The sequence below is a fragment of the Cetorhinus maximus genome, chromosome 11, assembly GCF_964194155.1.
Source record: "Cetorhinus maximus chromosome 11, sCetMax3.hap1.1, whole genome shotgun sequence".
Taxonomy (NCBI): domain Eukaryota; kingdom Metazoa; phylum Chordata; class Chondrichthyes; order Lamniformes; family Cetorhinidae; genus Cetorhinus; species Cetorhinus maximus.
Window position 1 is genome coordinate 47,748,849 of NC_135889.1, and position 19,021 is coordinate 47,767,869.

The following is a 19,021-nucleotide window of genomic DNA, read 5'->3' on the forward strand; positions in this document are numbered from 1 at the left end:
AAAAACATTCAATGACCCTGTCTCCACTGCTTTCTGAGGAAGAGAATTCCACAGACTATAATGGTATTCTAATGGCTGCTATCAACACACATTCAGCAATTTGAAGTTTACTATGGATCATAAATTGTATTTCCAAAGCAAAACTAAGAAGAAATATTGTGCTGGCTTTCTGCTGTTAGGCATTGTATAGACACTTGTGTTTTGATATCACATCTCATCAGGTCAAAGCACTTCACACTATAATTTATGGCGGATAGACTCACTGATCATAACCAGTTTCTTGGGCGGAAATGAAAATTCATTGACTACAAGGGAAAAACATCACTGTACATTCATTTGTCTTGAAGAGTGAATGTTGTCATTTTATGACTGGAACCAATTATTACATATTATATGAAATATAGGTTTCGTGCTTTGAAGTTGATGTGTGGTGAAATGTTGCACCCTCTAAAATTCTCCAGTCTAAAAATATTGTTGTTCCTATATGACAGTGATCCACCTGGCTGTTTTTATTCATGTTGTCCATTATGTCTTTTATGAAATGGCTGTTATAACATATTCTGCAAATTTTTCCCCATATACTGCATACAAATTTGCTAATTTGACTGATCCAATGAGTTTATGCCAGGTCAGTTACTTTATAGTTTTGTGTGCTTATTATGAGTATCTGCTCAGAAGGAACTTTTCTTTTACTTAAAAGGGCTATTGTATATTGGAGCGTGAATTAATATCAACCTTGGATATGCTTTATAATTTTATAGAATGATCCAAAAAGTATTGAATTATGACTATTAGTACAGAATAAATAATATTTGTTGTTTCCCACTAATCTCAATTTCAAAGTCTGCGTACATTATCTGCCTCATTTTTACAGGACACGTTTAGGTTAGCAAAAATATACTTGTTAGAACCAGCAACAATCAGTGGGAGAAAGAACAAATTCGGATTTTTACAGCGTTTTTCATGACCTCAGGATGTCTCAAAGCACCTTCACATCCAATGAAATACTTCAGAAGTGTAGTCACTATTGTAATGTGGGAAACACAGTAGCCAATTTGCGCCTATCATGTCCAACAAATAGAAATGAGATAATAACCAATGAATCATTTTTTAGTGATGTTAGCTGAGGGATAAATATTGGTCAGGATACTGGGGATGACTCCCCTACTTTTCTTTGAATAGGGCCACGGGATCTTTTAAATTCATTTGAGAGGGCAGATGGGACTTCAGTTGAATGTCATATCTGAAAGATAGCATCTCTGATAGCCCATTTCCTCAGTAGTGCACAGAAACATCAACATAGATTATGTGTACTAGTCTTTGGTGTGGGACCTGAATCCACAATCATTTGATTTAGAAGTAGGAGTGCTACCATTGACCCAGGGCTGGCACTTTGAAAATGCTGGTGAACCTTCTACATTGCTTTTGTTGGCACTATGGCATCAGTGACTCATTCCATAAAAAATTGCATTGATCTAGCTCCTAGACTTTTATATGCTGATGCCAGCAAGCAAGATTTTCAGTTCCAGCTGAATTCACCACCCATGTACTTAAACATTAATGCAGACTGCCTATCCTAGAGCAGATGATCCAACATAGGGGATGGTTTTATTTTCAATGAGTATCCATTTGGAAATGTTGTTGTATATGAGAAGTTAAACATAAATTGACTTTTGTGTTACATCAGACTTGCAGAATTATAGCCAGTTCAAAAAGCTAAATTTTTCAAACATTTTAACTCCTACTCATGTCTTTAGCACATTAAAGCTCATTAATTATAAGCTACATTTTTCATAATATTGGTACATTAAAATATCATTAAAGTTCAGCTGTATTGGCAAACGGATGCGTATATTTGTTATTCTCAGGGGTGAGGGCCGGGATATACATTTTCAAATAGAGTAAATGCATAGAGACAGATAATACATATTAACAAAAATGGGTACATTTTGTGCCACAGGAGTGAATCTTACATATCTATAAGATGGTTTAAATGATCTGCAGACAAATCAAGTTAGGAATTAGTTTCCATATGCCATTCAACTTTGCAACACTTTCTGACCCTTTGGTCACTCTAAATTGTTGATTCTGATTTTGGAAAATTCACATGCGTCACAGATGTGTTTTCAGTGCGGAAATAATCAAATTTATATTCAGCTTCCTGCAAAGTTCAGCAGATATATTTATTGATTTCTGTTTTGCATGTGGTGATCAAGATGAAGGGAGTGAGCCACTTTTCCGTTCTGCATTTAGGGTGAAGTTGAGGTTAATCAAAGGCAATCAGTGTTTTCCTACGTTTGTTGTACAATAAAATTCAGTCGCTCCACCCCTAATTAATTTCAGAAGATATTCGCTGTGCTGCCTAATGTTTCACACATGCTGCATTTATACTCGTGTGCCAAGGAGGGGGATAGAGTCAGTTGAAGAGGAATAATGTTTGTGACAGGGGCCAAAAACAATCGTTTTAGTCTTCCTAATATTTTGTTGGAGGCAATTTCTGCACATCCAGTACAGGATGTCGGACAAATTAGTCGGACAATGCAGAGATAGTGGTGGCATCAGAAGAGTTGTAGGTGAGGGAGAGCCGGATGTTCTCAATATACCTGTGGAAACTGATGATGTGTTTTTGGACAATGTTGTCCAGGGGCAACATGTAGAAGGATGTTGAGAATAGATCCCCAGAGGAAACCCGAGGTACCGATACTGGAATGGGAAGAGAAGCCATTGCAGATGATTGTTTGGACACAACTGGACAGGTAAGAACAGAACCAGGAGATTGCAGTCACACCCAGCTGGATGATGGAGAAGGGTTGGAGCAGAATTTCAAGTAATGCTGATTTAGTACCAGCTATGCCATTTTAGAGCTCAGCGAACGATTTCCCTTAACCTCCCACCAGCACTAGATGAAGGGATCATCTATTGTTTTCAGGTTAGTTGCTGATTGATTTCTAATGGCTTTTTCTGAGTTTGTAAAAGGATTTCTGCTGTTACTTAAAGTTGCTGAGGACTATGGGGACTGATTTGGTACGTGGTGAAGGACTTGGCCCTGACTTCAAGGGTTCTGAACAATACACTTGTTCCCAAACATGGCACAATAATTCACCTTCCCTTTGGTTTTTATCATGCGACAGACAATGAGCAGAGATGACATGGAGTGGGATAAGCTACTGGAAGACTGGGAAGAAGTAGGAGGAGGAGTGTTCCTAGCAGGAAACCACATCTGCCCTGAACCTTCAGGGAGCAATTTTACCTCAATCTTAGCAATGAACAGTGTGTCAGAGGCTTACAACAGGGACAAGCTGGTGAGGATGAAATGGAGCTCTGAATGTGAGATATGAGTTGTTGAAGATTGTTGTTGGGTGAGAGTGGGGTGGGTGGATGGTGAATTGAGCAGTGTGAGGCTCGTGGTGCAGTTGTAAGGATATGGCATTTAAAGATGAAATCACCGATCCTGACCACTTGTGAGAGGTCATTAAACTCCTTTTGGTACTGCATCCAGGTCCTTGGGGCTCGACTGCATTGCAGGCAACAGCTATCTGATCCTGCTGCCTTCCTTCCCAGAGTTTGTCTCAAGGGCCCCTTGGATAGAAGTAATCTCTCCTGTTCATCTCCTGCACTGGTGTTTACAGTATTACCTCTGAGAACATTGGGACACTCTCTCTCTGTGTTGAGGCAATAGTCAACATTCTTCCTGCTCAGAATGTGTTCCCCAGCCACTTCCAATGCATTCTACAACCAGAATGCACTCTGCCCCTCCCCCACCCCCACAGTTTTAAGAGATACAGACTAACTTTAAGTAAGGCAGGCTAGCTATAAATGGTGCTAGCCTCATATGAACTTTGGTCCCCTATTGAAGTGTGTAGGCACATTTAGAACTGGGCTGCTTGCTATTATCATTCAAATTAGCACAAAGTTTGCATAGAATCAGAGAATGAGCAGAGAAGGTGGCCATTCAGCCCATCCTGTCCATGCCTGTTCTCTGCGAGAGCAACTCAGCTAGTACCACTCCCCATCCCTTTCTCCATAGCCCTGCATTTTTTATAGATGCATATCAAATTACCTTTGAAAGCCACAAATGAATTTTCCTCCACCACACTGTCTAACAGTGCATTATTTTGCAAATCACCTTAAATTAGTGTCTTCTGGTTCTCGATTCTTCTGCCAATGGGAACAACTTCTCTATCTACTCTGTCCAGACTCCTCATGGCTTTGAACACCTCTATCAAACCTACTCTCAAACTTCTCTTCTCTAAGGAACATAACCGCAGCTTCTCCAGTCTATCCGCATAACTGAAGCCCCTCATCCCTGGTACCATTCTTGCTGCACCCTCTCTGAAACCTTCACATTCTTCCTGAAGTGTGATGCCCAGAATTAGGTACAATATTGCAGTTGAGGCTGAACCAGTGTTTTATAAAAGTCTATGATAGCTTTTTTGCTTGTGTATTCTATGCCTCTATTTATAAAGCCCAGGAACCCATGTGCTTTATTAACCGCTTTCTCTACCTGCCCTGCCATGATTTGTGCAGATGTGCCCACAGATCTCTCTGTTCCTGCGCCACCATTAGAATTGTATCCTTCAGTTTTATATTGTCTTTCCTCATTCTTCCTACCAAAATGAATCAATTCACACTTCTCTGCATTGAATTACATCTGCCAAGTGTCCTGCCTTTTCTATCAGCCTGTACATTTTCTCTGAAGTCTATCACTATCCTCACAGTTTGCTTCCAATTTCTGTATCAACTGCAGGTTTTGAAATTGTGCCCTGTATACCCAAGTCCAGGTCATTAGTAAAGATCAGTAAAGGAATGGTCCTCGTATCAACCCTTGGGGAACCCCAGTGTAAATCTTGCTCCAGTCCAAGAACTACTCAGTTTCCTACGACCATTCAGCACTGTTCTTTGCATTGGGTGAACACGCATAGGATAATCGAATTAAGCTCAAATAGTATCAAATTATTCTTCCCTGGATTATTACAGTTGTTATATTTAAATAAAAAATAGCAGCAAATATCTGTTGTTGTGGATTTTTATATTTTTTAGTTCAAGTGGAACCTGTACATTGGGAAATTCATATCTCTGACAACAATTAACTCAGGTTTATAAAGATTGTGGGTAAAACAATCATTGTTTTTGACTGCTCAAACTGAAATTTAAAACAGCATAACTGCAAAAGAGAAATAGTGTGATAATGCATGGAGAATAAGAAATATTTAATTTGAACAAGATTTTTCATTGAATGAACAGAATTACTTCATCAAATTAGTCAGTAACCCAAATATTACTAAGGTGGAATTTCATGCCATCCAAAGAGGTCTTCAGGTTAAAAAAACAATGGCTTTTGAGAAATATCAAAAAATGATGTTAGGAAATGGAGGTAGTTTAAGTAAGTTATATTTGTATTTGTGGGTGTTAGGAATGAGTTTTAGCTTTAATGTTTGATTTGTATTTCCGTGTGTGTGTTAAGAAAAGGTCAAATTGAGTTTTCGGTTCACTTTAAAAGGTGCCTGCATTTTAATGAGAATTTTACGACTGTTGCAGTTAAGTTAAACAAACAACAGTAGAAAAACTGGGTTGTTGCCTAGCAACAGGGATCCAGAGAGGCAGGTCCTTCCACCGACACACACAAGAAATTAGAAACAGCAGTTTGATTTAGAAGTTGTTTGAGTTCAGTTGGGTTTGAAAGTAGCTGCCAGGAAAGACTGGATCAAATGAAGACAGATAGCTAGTCCTAAACTAAAGAAAAGACCTCAAAACCCAAGGGAGTGGGCCAGGAGAAAGTCTCAAGCAGACCTTCTAGACAAAGGAAGGACAGGAACCTGGAAACGCTCCTGTTAAGTGAAGTTAAGAGTGAGGGGCAGAGAGAAAGGCTCCAAGCTTCAGATTTAAAGAGACAAAAGCTGCAGAAAGCATATTTAAAGTGAGAACAGCTTGCAAGGGGCCAGAAGGTCCACAGAGGCAACTGAATGTCTGTAACTCTTTGCTATGGGCATGTGAAGCAGTGGTGTACTGTTGACAGCTGAGTCGGTGAGAGAGTGCATGGAAGAAAGCTTGGATGCATGTGGTGACCCAGCGGAGAGGAACATCGGAAAGAAAGTTCGAAACTATGGAGGTGAACCCTTGTGGAAGGCATCTGAGAGAAAGCCTTGGTTTGGGAGAAGATTAGAAAGTGAGTTCTTGGAGAGTGAAGATTGGAAACCCTTGTGGGAAGGACGGAGTTCAGTGAGACTGGTTGGCTCATCGTGTGACAAGCGTCTGGGGGGAGTTGATAAGAGATCCATAGCACCTGGTTGAGGTGGCATCTGTCATTTGGTTTCAGAGTTTGATGTGTCCGACCACAGGTTGCCAATTAGGTTACGTGGACTGTAGTTACTGTGAACATTAGAGTATAAGATAGCTTTTGTAAAGTGTGTTATCCTTACAAATCTGTATTTATCTGTAAAGGTATAGTTTTGGATGAAGGAGTATTGTAATATATTTAATCTTTTCTTGTTTAATAAATGTTTTATGCTTTTGTTAAAAGTTCATTAGCTGACTTCGGTGACTGTTCTGTAGCCCCTCTCCACATATCTAAACAAATAAATAAAAGCTAGGATCTGTCAAGCTGGGTTCCACCCTGGGATCAGACTTGTCCATGGTAACCTCAGCTGGGGATCATAACAACATATGCCATTTAATAGTCACTTCTGTAAATCTGCCAGGAGGCTATTACTCTACAACTGGTAAACACAAGAGCACCATTTTGAACTTTTTCTGCCTTGTTATTTTTCTTTTGGTGTGCTCGCCACTGACCCATGTAAGGCCCTTTCAGAGGCTTAACTCCCTTCCCCTCAAGGCTTCAGTTGCCACCCAATTTTTGAACTGCAGTGAGTGGTTCACCAATTCTTCCCCAGTAGTTAAAATCAGTGCTACAATGGAGCTTGTATTGCCACCGTATTATTAACACAGAAGAACACAGATTAACACAGTGTCAGCTAGACACTTGCATGTGATCTAAATTTTCTGAATGCATATTGGAAAGATCAAGATTTTAGAATAAATGAAGGCAGTAGAAAGCTAGCTTACTGTTTTGGAGACTCCGAATATTCACCCTAGAATATTAACATTGCATGTGATTCTGTTCTTCACCTAGCTGGGTGATTCTGCTTAAATGAGCCAAAATCTTATGTACGTTAGATTTTTAACAGATAAAACCCACAGATACTTTCAGTTGAAATCAGTGAAAGAAAAAATTAAACTGATGCTGCAAAATGATAAATTATCTGCTCCGTACTGGACTTTACCTCTGAAATTAGAAATGTTGTAGATTAGAGATGGGTGGACTGCATAGTAGCCAACAACCTTTTTTTTCTCAGAACCATTAATCACACGTGTGTGCTATCCAAATGCTGGCTAATTCTCGGTTGTGACAGAAGTAACTAAAATCTAAAAATTACGTAATCTTAAAGGGCTGCAGAGGGATTTGAGTGGAATAATGGAGCTGTCATACTTTGTTTGAAATTGGGCCTGGAAACCTTAGCTGAAATTTCGAAATGGATGCTAATCAATTCAGTGTCACATAAAGATAGTAGCAATTTAATATTACAGGATCACGATTTGAAACACAAGCAAACTTGAAAAAACTGTTCTGGAAAATTTTCCTATGCCCTTGAATTCAATATTCAAATCAAGCTCATAAAACCTTTCAAATCTACTGAAATATAGGACACTTCACAAGAGAAAACAATTGCCTGTGTAGAAAATTGTGTTCATAAGAATTTTGTGCAAAAGACAGTTATAATGTGAGAAAGATAAAGGATGAGAATGCATGTAAATGAGGAGTGAAACAGTTTTATAATAAAAACAGAAAATGGTGGAAACTAGTACATTGCAAGATCTGGGCATGTTCTTACAGAGGCCTCTCTTTTGCCTTCTCTGTTGGGGTGGTGTAAATAACGATAGGTTAATAATGGCTGCCTGCAGTTAAGCATGTGTTAGTCATACTCAGTGCAAGGATTGACACACAATGGGGTTTGAATCTCAGCCATTTGCATCTCCTTGTGATAGAATGCTTTTTCTTCATACCCGTTCTGTGGAATTTCATTCTGCAGCCACTAAGAGTGTATGGTCATTGTGCATCAGCTTCTGTTTGCATTTGAACAATAATAGCTGTTACATCCACATGACAGATCTGTTGCATTTTTAATATCGCCTCAAAGGAATGTTCCAAAAGTGCATTTACATTTCAATGGATGGAATTTTCTTTTATATTTCATTTGAGAAACGAATGACTGAAGAACTTTGTGACACATTTTTGGAACTCCTAAAGTTGATTTTGAGAAAGTTTGAGCAATTTCAAAGATTGGTTCATGTGCACATCATACTCAGGTACATAGTGAGGCAACATGGTACGTAATTGTAAAAATGACACTGAAGGCATATTTGAGAACAATGGGAGAATTAAACCCTGGCAAAGCAGACTGCTGCAATTATGAACAAAGGTTACATGTTTGGCTGAAAGCGAATAAAATAGGAGATGAGGATAAAGTAAATATTCTCCTCACCATGCTGGGGTTAGATGCTTTTGAGGTGTTGTCCAAACAGTTGACCACAAGCCCTCAGTGCTATCCTGAAATTAATGACATTCTGGACTCATAGGGCAGAATTTTACGGCAGCGGGATTTTATGTTCCCGCTGAAGTCAATGGGGTTTATAATGTCTCGTTGCATTTCACAGCCCCGTTCCCCCCCGAAACGGGGCCGTAAAATTCTGCCCATAATGTTGCACGACTAAGAATGAGTTTGCACCGGGAGTTGTGTTCCGTGAAAGGAAGCAGTTGCCAAGTGAAACTGTTACAGATTACATTCTCAATTTAAAGAAACTCTCTCATTACTGTTGGTATAGCACAAACTTAGAAATCAACTTAGAGACACATTCATAGAGGGCCTAAAGAACAATAAAATCCAGGCCAAGCTTTGAGCAAAGGCAACAAGCTGATCTGGAAGGAGGCCTGCAATGACCTTACAGCCATAAAAATAGCAGAAAGAGTTAGTTGTAAATTGCAAAGGAGGTCTTTTCCTGAGCTGGCAGGGTAGGTGCACTGGATTTCAGCCGAATCCCGGCCACGGCAGACAAATTTAGTCTTAGAGTCAGAAATTTAGATGTAACTGTTGCCATGGTATCTACCAACCATTTAAATTCCCCCATTTCCAGTCAAAGTGCTATGCCTGTGGGAAAGTCAGTCATATCCAGATGGAATGCAGGAATAAAAGAAACAGTAATGCTCCAGGTCATGGTAAAGCTCCAGGTCACATAGATCCAAAGCTAGTTCAGAAGTCTGTAAATCCTCTAATGCACAAATGATAGATATGGAGACAGAAGTTGATGTTATCAAGCAGGAAGATCAAGAACTGTGCTCAGTAACAAAGCAAGAAAAACAGTAAATGGAAGGTGAGAGTAATAGGTTTGAAGATATAATTCCAGTGCCCACAGTAAACATGAAAGTCGGAGATTCACAATTTACTTTTATCGTTGATACAGCTGCAGCCATGTCAATTATCTCAAAAGGAGAGTACAAGAAGTGTCTAAGTCACATTCCCTCATGCAAAACCGGTATGAAACTGACTAGTTATTCCAACAACATTATTCCAGTGCTAGATCAAGTTAGTGTTAGGTTGGAATATGATGATCACTTGCCATTGGCGGTAGCAGGAGGGAACAAAGTCTCCCTGATGGGAAGGAATTAGCTGAAGAAAATACAGTTACACTGGGCCAAGTTATTTACAGTATTGATCACTGAGAACACATCTGACATTGAGGAAGTGCTAAGAGAGCACAAAGGGGTCTTTGAACAAGGAGGACCAAATGATAAAATTAGGCATCACAAGGTCAAAGTCAAGATAATGGACAATGTACAGCTGACATTTTGCAAGACAAGGTCAATGCCTTAAGCACAATTAGCAGCAATAAGTACAGAGATGAATGGGTTGGAAAGAACGAGGCAGTTAAGAAGCTGAAGAGCAGTGAATGGGTCGCACCCATTGTGGTCGCTCAAAAAGCAGACGGATCCGTCCAGATTTGTGGCGATTATAAGCAAATGATAAATAATGTGATCAAGAATGATGCTAAACCACTGCCTACCAGTGAAGATTTGTTTTCTAATTTAGCCAATAGAAAGGTGTTCAGTTAGATAGATTTGTCAACTGATTATTTGTAATTAGAATTAACTGACAAGAGCAGCAAACTGCTTACCATTCAGACATGATAAGGGTTGTACCCATGTGAAAGGTTACCATTTGGTGTCTACTGCTCCTGCAGTGTTCCAGAGCGCCATAGATCAGGCACTAAGTAGGTTGGAAGGAGCATGTTACTTCTTAGATGACATTCTAATTAGCAGTAAGACAGGGGAAAAACATATTGTAACATTAAACAAAGTCCGAGATTGACTTGAAGAGTATGGCATCAAAGCTAAAAAGCACAAGTGTTGCTTCATGGTGTCATGTGTAACATGACTGGGTCACCAAATAGATGGTGAAGGTATCCACCCAATGCAGGAGAAGGTTGAGGGGATTTTGAAAGCAAAGAGACCAGAGAACAATGAAGACATTGAAACACTCGTAGGCATTGTTGTGTATTATTCCAAGTTCCTCCGCGACTTAGCTAATACAGTCACTCCACTGTATCAACTGCTGAAAGATGGAATAGATTGGGAGCGGTCTGTGGAGTGTCAGAAAGCATTTGAAGAAGTGAAGAAAGTACTGACTAGTGATGCTGTTTTGACTCACTATGGTCTCAACAAACAATTGGTTTTGGCGTGTATGGAGAAACCTGTAAGATATGCTTAACGTACTTTAATGAAGTCAGAGCATTAACAATCATGTATGGTGTTACTAAGTTCCACAAATACTTATGGGAAGTTCACTTTGTTAACTGACTACCAAGCCCTGTTTGATTCAAAGAAGGGAGTACCATCCCTAGCAGCAGCGAGGCTTCAGAGATGGACATTATTCTGCCAAGGTTCAGAGAGAGATTGTTCGAGGAACTTCGTCAAGAGCACACAGGGATAATCCATATGAGAGCAGTAGCAAGAAGCTGTTTTCCATATTCAAAGGTAAATAAAGATATTGAAGAATTGGTGAAAAGCTGTGAAGTGTGTCTCAGAATGAGAAATGATTCAACCAAGTTTCCTTTCATTCCATGGTCAACCACGAGAAAACTGTGGGAATGAGTACATCACAATTCCTTTGAAGTGGAAGGGAAATAATACTTTGTTTTGGTCGGTAGCTATAGCAAGTGGATAAATGTTGAGTCTATGTCCAATGCCACAAGAGCCAAAACTATTGAGGTTTTGAGAAATTGGTTTGCAATGTATGGCTTGTCAGAGGTGTTGGTGTCAGACAATGGTACACAGTTTATGTCAGAAGAGTTTGAAATATTTCCAAGTAAGCAAGGGAGTCAAACACATTCTAGTATCACCATATCACCCAATATCGAATCGTGCTGCACAACGAAGTTTACAGATTTGCAGAAGTATTTGCTAGGTGTCAAGCTAGGTATTAATGTCAATGTTTCTCTTTGACACAGGCTAGACAATTTTCTGCTCTCTTACAGTATAACCCCACACTCTACAACATGTTGCTCATCTTATGGGTCAGTGTTTAAACACACTCTTAGAACAAGGTATAGTTTGCTTAACCCTGATGACGATCGCGAAGAAAGAAAAAAAAAGACAAAATGAGGATGAGTTGTGATACATGAGGCATGAAGCTGAGGAAATTCAGTGCAGATCAGAAAGCCATAGTGAAAAACCACCAAGGTCATAAGGAGAAATATGTGATTGGAGTTGTCGTAGCGAGACTAGGTGCATTCACATATCTAGTTAAGATTGGGGAGTGACTCCATCAATGTCATGTAGGTCATTTGCTTAAAAGAAGAAATCTAATAAAGGGAGAGCATGACGTACCTCCTATAATCCAAATTTCTCCTGCAGCCCAAAGTGAAAGTCAGGAAGAAAGTGAAAGTCATGCAGAAACTGAAAGTTTTCCAGTATCACAGAATCCACCTGGAGAGCAGGGTGAGCCAGAGTATTTAATCAAGACAAATCAATCAACGTCACAGTCCCAACCATTAAGTGGAGTTGGTAGTCATGATCAGCGATGTTGAGAGAGTAGAGTCAAGCTAATGGAAATGGTAGGAGATATCCAGATAGAAAGAGAAAGAAGGCAGATGGATTATTTGAAAGTATGTAGAAAGGAAAGAGAAAAAAGTTGCTCTTTTCATTATTTCTTGTCAAATAATATTTTTGTTAAACATGTAATGGTGTTCAGGAAAAAATGGGTTTTTTTTTGCAAATAAATCTAGTAATATCGGTCATATTTGTTTTGTGGTATGATTGCTGTAAAAGCAAATACACAACCCAACCTATTAAATTTTCAGGTATTGTTGATGTTGGTTTAGACATATTGTATATGGACATGAACTTATGTACATGTATTATTTTACCAGTTAATGTATAAGTTGTAAGCGGGGAAGGAGTGTAGTATATTGTAAGATACGGGCATTTTTCTCTTGTGCCCTCTCTGCTGCCCTGTCTGTTGGGAAGGTGCAAAGTTAGTTCAATAATGGTTGCCCACAGTTGAGCATGTGTTAGTCTAACTCAACGCAATGCACAACAGAAACAGTCAGTGGGTTTTGCAGCATTTGTGAAGAGAGAAAGGGCTGGATTTTATGCACCCCCCCCCCCACCACAATGGTGGTTTAGTAGGCAGAGGGGCCCCTAAGATGCCATGTGTGCCATGCCCACTGCTTACCCGCCCACCCACCCTGCCCTGCAGCAAGTTTACTAGTGGCGGGTATGGCCGTTGGTCAGCCTGCCGAGCTGTGAGTCAACTGAGGCCTTCAAGTGGCCAACTAATGCCCACTTAAGGGCCCCTACCCACTGTTCCTGGGATTTAACCAGCAGCAGGTGACACCTACACCAAGCCTCCAGCCCTGTAGCTTTCAGTGCACAGACTGGTGGCGGGCAGGGGGTGTGGGTATCTCCTTAATGGGCCCCCTTTTCCCCTCTTTGGTTTCCTTACCACCTCCCGGGCTTGTGTGTGCCAGCCTCCCACCCTCGTGGCACCCCTCGCTGGGGCCTCCCTGCACTTACCTTTCACTCTGGCTTCTGGTGGTTGGGGAATGGCTGCAGTCCCAGCAGTGGCCATTGCTCCCAATGACACTGCTGGGACTGGAGAGCTGTGAGCCATTTGATTGGCCCACAGCCTTCAGTGGCGGAACCCCTTGCCCAGGTGGAGGTGGAAGCCTCGCCTTAAAGCAATTAACGCCCCTTTGAGCATTAATACCTGGAGGGTGAGCTACCGGAGTCCAGCCCCGAATTTTTCACCGAGATGGAGGTAGTTGGAACGTCAGGGCCCCATAAAATCCAGCCCAACTTTCAGTTTTGGGTTTTACCAGCCCTTTAGAGCTGGATTTGGAGGCGGAAAAGCTGGCAAAATGGCGTGGGAAGGCCTCAGGCGGCATGCCAGACCTTTTCCTGATGCCATGCCATTTTGTCAGTGGCATGAAAGGTGGCAGAATGCACCCCCCCATGCCATCCTGAGCCGAATTGAGCCACTTAAGTTGCCAATTGAGACTTCTTCCAACCTGGCATTTTACCAGCTGCTGGGAGGGGAGGGTGGGTGGCACCATGTGGGATGACTGCCAGGTAAACCCTCACAGCTTCCCAGCAGGCTACAGGGTTGGGTAGCTTCCTTTGTCGGCACTCTTTGGCTGACAGAAGGCATCACCAGCAACAATGGCCACACCTGTGGCAACAACGCTGCCTACCCTCAGTAGCCTTCCTCCTCGCTGGGGCGTACATGACTGACCCCATCACTCCAGATCACATGCCTTAGCGGGCGCACAATGTGTCCTCATCCTCCAGAGGTAGCCCCTGCGGTGGTCACTGCTAGCGATGGCACTGTTGAGGATGCTGAGCCTCTGGCTCTTCACTTGGGCCAGCAATCTTGGGGGATGGGCAGCCAGCCCTGCTGCAGCCGCTTAATTGTTCGGCAAAATGCTGCCCCTGGTCCTGCTTACCAGCAGTGCAACTTCTGCTGCCTATGTAAATGTCAGCTGGTTAACTCAGTTTCTCTCTGTATGGATGATGCCAGAGTTGCTGAATATTTTCAGTAATTTCTGTCTTTATTTAAGATTTCCAGTGTCCACAATATTCCGCTTTTGTTTCGTACATTGATTTTTGGTGCTTCTTTTTTCTCAGTCATATTGCTGCTTTGTTATTATTACTTCAAAACTTTATCGTGCTTTTTGCAATTTTAAAAAAATAAATGAAATCTTGTTCAGTTCCAGTTCTAATACAGGTGAAGGTGGCAGAATGATCCATTTCAGACCCATGCTTTATTTAATTTAAAATTGAACTACAGCTTCTGGAAACATGCAAACAAGTGATTTCCAAAAAGCAAAGAAAAAAACACCCGAGCATGTGGCAGAAAAACTCTAAACAATCCGTGTGAACAACAGTCTGTTTGGCAGCTGGTAGATTCAACAGCTGTGGAACTGATGTGTTCCTGAACACAACATTTGAATTAAGATAAACAAGTTCTTGCATGGGATATGAAGCAGGTAAAACCAGCACATCTGTTCAAATGTAGTTTTTTGCACTATTTAATCGCTGTCATAAATTATCATTATAGGTGATGTATTGTGGCAAAACACAGTGGGCATGAAAGAAAACATGGTTTATATTTGAAGCAAGATTTACCTTTAGTACCTTTCATTTAAAGAAACAGCACACAGTGGTTCGCAATTAAGACACAAGCCAATAAATATGAAGATAAGAAAGGAGGTTGAAAGCATAAATGAGTGTTTAATTTTTGAGAAGCTTTTCAAAGGTGACAAGATGGAGATGGTTAGGAAGGGCATTTGCGAGAGTAGGAGCAGAGACATCAAGCAGGATAAGATTGCAGAGGTAAGGTGAGGTGAGACCTGAGGCTTTGTTGGAGAGGACATTGAATGCATTTTTGCATATATAGTTGAATTAGGAGAGTGAATGTAGTCCATGTCAAGATACATGTTATTTTTTAATGGGGCTTTTATAAAATAGTCCCTTCTTCAGTCATTTGAGGGTTACACATAGTGCAGACAAAATGTAAAATTGAACTGAAATGTATTTTTAATTATTACAGAGACCTAAATGGAAAGATTGTGTTTTATGGATATTTATTTGATAATTGCTTATTTTAAATAATTGGTTTTGAATGGAGTTGTTAGAGCTTTAGGCCATGGGAAATTCATGACTTTCCTGCTGGTACTTGAGTATAATTTCTCCGAGGTCTTTTTATATTCACATCAATCAGCAGGGTCAAATTCACAAGGCATTAGTCCTCAAATGCACAGAATGACCAAAACAGAAGTGTGTTTTTGTGTGTAAGGCAGATATTCTCGGGAGAAAAGCCTGTAAAGTCTGTCCTGAGGAAACTTTACAAGTGTCTAAAATGCTTAATAAGGCAAATAGTCAAATGGTACTGGGTGGGTTAGAGCACATCATCACGCTTTTCAGAAGCAGAATTTAAGGCCTGGATTTTCACTCCCAGGTTAGGTGTGCAGCGATAGGGCATTTCCCGACTCCGCGAATCCAACCAAGGAAAAAGAGGCCTGCAAGTTGTAATTTTCACTCCAGGAAGAACCTCAGCCCCACCTCACCCCGCAACACACTCCCCATGCCTCATCTACGGCATCTCATGCCTCCCCCCCACTGCCCCCTATGACTCTAATACCCCCGCATCACCCTATGCCCCTCTACCCACCCCTATGGCCCATTATATCCATATGCCACCCTATGACCTTCTCCAACCTCCTTATGACCCCTCATACCCCCTAAGATAAACCATGCCCCACAATCATTCCCATGGCCCTTTATAGCCTCAATGCCAACTTAGTGCCAACTCATACCAGCCCATGACCCTCACCCACCACCTTTTGCCTTTATCCCCCTTCCATTCCAATTCACCTAGTATCCACCATGAGCAAATGTCAGGGGCCATGCTGACTTAAAATAAAGTTATATGTCTATTAATGATGTCACTACTAAAAAAAACTCTAATTGATAAAAAGAAAATTCAATACACTGAAATCCCTTCAACAGATCTCCTATGCAAACAAATATTTCTATTCTATAATCACATGGAGCTGTCAATCAAACTGCTCATTTAACAGGCACTGTGAGGAAGAAATATTAATGTGTATAATGTTATTGGAAATTATTTTTTAAAATAGAATTCCAGTGGGGGTCTATGTCTAGGCGTGCGTCTTAATTGGATTAAAGCCAGCTAGTGTGGGTGTTTTGACGTATAGTAGTTTTGAGATGTTAATTGCATGAACAGTAAGGAGAACAGTAAGGTAAAGTGTTCATTTGCATTTGTTGAATAAACCGTTCAAGACTGTGGGTAAAATCTTGCACCTAGCTAGAAGAAGCCAAACAATGTGTTTATTTTTTCAGCTTACTAATAAAATTGGTGCTATGAAAGGGGTTTTATTGTTAGAAGAGTTGAAGTTCAAAAGATCTAGTAATACAATGGAAAATTTACACTCAAAGGGAAAGCTAGGTATATAAAGAAAGGAATTTGTGTTCGTAAGCTGGAGGCATTTAAGACCTAACCAGCCTGTATGCCTCCAACCAACTTGCAAAGAAACCTCATTTTGAATTCATAAGGTCAAATGTGCTTTGCCTGGTGTCTATTTAAAGTCTATGGGTTACTGTTGCCTTAGTGGAGATTTACCTGGGGGTCAGTGGCCAATGGCCCACCCAGCGGGATGTGCACCTGGAAGTGCTGGGCGCTCCTTGTGCGGGCGGTGGGGGGCGCAGTGTTCCCTGTGTCAGGGCCTGTGCTCTTTTGCGCATTCACGAAAGAGTGCAGAAATCTCTCTGAGGCACAGAGGTGCCTCGGGGAGATTAGTTTTAAATTTTAGCAGTTCAATAAAGTGTTGAAAAATTTTTTATGACATGTCCCCTCATGTGAAACTGTCACATGAGCTGAGACATGTGTGTTAATTTCAATAAAAATTTTGGAGAAAATTTAAAATCATTCATGAAACCTCATCCCGCCCGTGAATGAGGTTCCATGAAAAAATGCGAAGGCCGCCTGGGCTCTTCGCCTGCCCACTAACCTTAAGGTTCGACTGGCAGCTCCGTTAATTATTTTAATTGTTAGTTAAATGGCCTTAATAGGCCTTTGACCGGCAGCGTGCCCGCTGAACTGAAAATCTAAATGATGCGTGGTGAGATCGGGGTGCATGCCCGACGTCACGCTGCATCATTTTATGCCTCGGAGAGAAGGCCCCGCCCATGGCTGAGCCGAAGATTCTCCCCCATGTGTATGTGTTTAATTTGTTGTTAAATCAATAAATGTTTAATTTAGTTTTAAATAAAAACCACGAGGCTTGGTGGTCTTATTCCTACTGAATTCAAAGTCTGCATCTCGAAATTACAAATTGCAAACATGGGTTATGACAGTTGTTTCAAGTTTCCCTCTGGGACTTGAACAACCCAGCCTTTACCATCGGCTGTGTCATAATAGGCACCCCACTGTAACAATGTTAAGTTGTAAAATCAGTCAAGCAGCACAGTAAGTTATACAATAGAAACATTTGTTTTCATAAGAGAGTAATTGAAGGAATTTCAATGTATTAATTTTTTTAAATCAATGAATGGGTTTTATAGAATAGTGATGCCATGAATAGACACATAACTTTATGTCAGCATGGCTCCTGAGGTTTACCCATGGTAATTACTGGGTGAATTGGCATGGAGGAGGTGGATGGGGGCATGAGTTGGCACTAAGTTGGCATAGGGGCTATAAAGAGCCGTAAGGATGAGTGGGGACATGGGTTGGCATGGAGGGTATGATAGGACCATGGGGAGTGAGTTGAGGGGGACGTAGGGTGGTTTAGGGGGTACAAGGGCCATATGGGGTGGGTGGAGGGGGTATAGGGGGTATGAGGAGCAATAGCGGGTGCATAGAGGGGCAGAGGGTGTCATAGGGGATATGAATGGCTCCAGGGTGGGCATGAGGTGACATGGATGGGGCATTGGGTGTGTATGTGGGGGTGTGAGGAGGGGTAAGGGCCCATTTTTTGTGTTGTTCATTTTTAAAATAAATTCAACAAAGTGCCGGTACACAGGGGCAGCCAATGCCCCGAGCTTAGCCCGCTACCCAACAGCTCTCCCCGTTCAATCCGGGGGCGGCTGGCACAACTTCTAAAACAGCCCACACCCCTTGGAATGAAAATTCCATATTGTGGGCCTCTTTTTCTAGGGTCGGGTTCACAGAGCCAGGAAATCTCCCGTCTCCATGCTCCCGACCCGGGAGCTAAAATACAAGCCTTCATGTTTGGCCAGGCGTCAGTGGTTAATTCACAAACATTGCTTTTTACATAGAGAAATGCTGGAGCTACTGGACAAGGAGGATATAAGTATTGAAGTGAGGGATTGGCACGTTGAATCCATAATCCTTAATGATGTCCTGTGGAAAGGAGGGGTCGATCATTAAACCAGCTCTGCCATTCAGGATCATTGTATTGGGATAGTAATGTTCATTCTACAAACAGGATTTAGTTTTCAAAGACCATGTATTTGCAGAGGAGGTGGTAAACTGTTTAATTGGCTCCAGTCCTGGACAGGGGAAGAGTTGGAGTTTGAGATCCCCACCATTTCCTGCGGACACAAGAAACAAAAGAGAGGAAAGCACTTGTTTAAGGTCAGTTCCAACAGTGGCTGCTGAGTGTGGCAGGGAGGAAACGCATCTCTTTTAAGAGAAAAACTGGCTCAAGCTTAAATGGGTAGTCAGTCATATTTCTGAAACAAAGGCTGTCCAAGAAAAATGAATTTTTTTTTAGCACCTTCAAGGAGTTAGTGTTGACCAACAGATCTGGCTAGGTCAATTAAAACACAGTCGGATCCTGCTTTGTCTGCTAAAACTGCTCATTATTCCAGGATCATTCTGAATAATCCCAACTTGTTTTCTCTACTGCAAACAGTATTCTTAAC

At 41.3% G+C, this 19,021-nt stretch overlaps 1 protein-coding gene across 2 annotated transcripts in view; it reads left to right on the forward strand.

The window, feature by feature from the left end:
* calcrla (calcitonin receptor-like a) overlaps window positions 1–19,021 on the forward strand; it is a 98,554-nt gene that overhangs the window by 16,197 nt on the left and 63,336 nt on the right. The gene's annotated exons all lie outside the window — the stretch shown is intronic.